The following is a 1,318-nucleotide window of genomic DNA, read 5'->3' on the forward strand; positions in this document are numbered from 1 at the left end:
ACCTAGAACCTCAGCACACACAAAAAAACCAAAAACCAGTGCCCATAGTAAGCAGTCAACAGATTGCTTAAATAAATGAATGAATGAATTAGAACGGGAGTTGGTAAACTTTTTCTGCAAAGGGTGAGATAATTAAATACAAAAGAAATACTGTCAGACCACCCTGAGACTCAAATTCTGCAGTTTTTGTACAAAAGCAGCCATATTCCATATGATTCAACTCAACTCATTGCCTTGGGTGGGTTTTCAAAAGCTGTGAATCTCGTAGGGAGCGACTGCTCATCTTTCCTCTGCAGAGCGGCTGGTGGACTTGAACGGCCAGAGCCTGAGCCCCCGGTTAGCAGTTGTTCCCTCTGTCAGGCATCCAGAGCACCCTGCATGCGATATGTTTAAATGTGGCTGTAGCACAAGACAACTATTTATAGTTAATGACATTTAAATTTACATACTTTCACATTACATGAAATGTTGATTTTCTTTCCATTATTTTCTCCGCTATTTAAAACTGTAAAAAGCACTCTCATTTCACAAGTTATTAAAAAATAAAGCCAACCAAATATGTGGACTTACTTGGCCCCAGTCATAGTTTGCCAACCCTTAAATTAGAGAGTGGATACATCAAAGGCAAGAATTCATATAACCTTTAATCTTGTCCTTATGTCATTCTACCAGATCAATCTCAATGCTGTCAAGTCTATTCTGACTCACCTGACCTGACGCGATGGAGCTGAGCTGCCTGTACAGGCCGCTCCAAGGCTATCCATCTCTACCGAGACCAGCTGCCTCCTTCCTTGCTGCCACAATTGGTGGTGGGTTCAACAGGCGACCTTCTTGTTAGTAGCTGAGTGCTAACAATTGCACCATCAGGGTTCTTTTTATTTTATAATAGGTGTTCACAACATGACGAATTAGGTATCAGATGGGTAAAGACAAAGGGAAGCATTCTAGGGAAGCAAGTTGCTAAATTGTGTCAGATTTAATTTGTAGTAATGACAGGATGACAGCTACCTTGCACAAGTCGGTCATGTGGGTGTGGCCGCAGGAACCAGTCCCAAATGCATCATTCAAGTTCTTTGTGATCGGTGTTCTTAACTGAACTTAAGTGACACTGATGGTTTTGTATACAACCTGCAAAATTTCTTACATCCTTTTTTAGAAAAAAACCAAACACCTTATAAGTAAATTTATCTAATTCATACCATGGACAGCCAAGAGAACAAACAGATCTCTTCTAGAGAAGGTGAAACCAACTTGCTCTCTGGAGGCAAGGAAGCCTCCACTCCGTCTCATATATTTTGGGTGTGTTGCCAGGAGGGAC

Source organism: Elephantulus edwardii, unplaced genomic scaffold, assembly GCF_000299155.1.
Source record: "Elephantulus edwardii isolate Elephantulus edwardi_28Jun2011 unplaced genomic scaffold, EleEdw1.0 scaffold00279, whole genome shotgun sequence".
Lineage (NCBI taxonomy): Eukaryota > Metazoa > Chordata > Mammalia > Macroscelidea > Macroscelididae > Elephantulus > Elephantulus edwardii.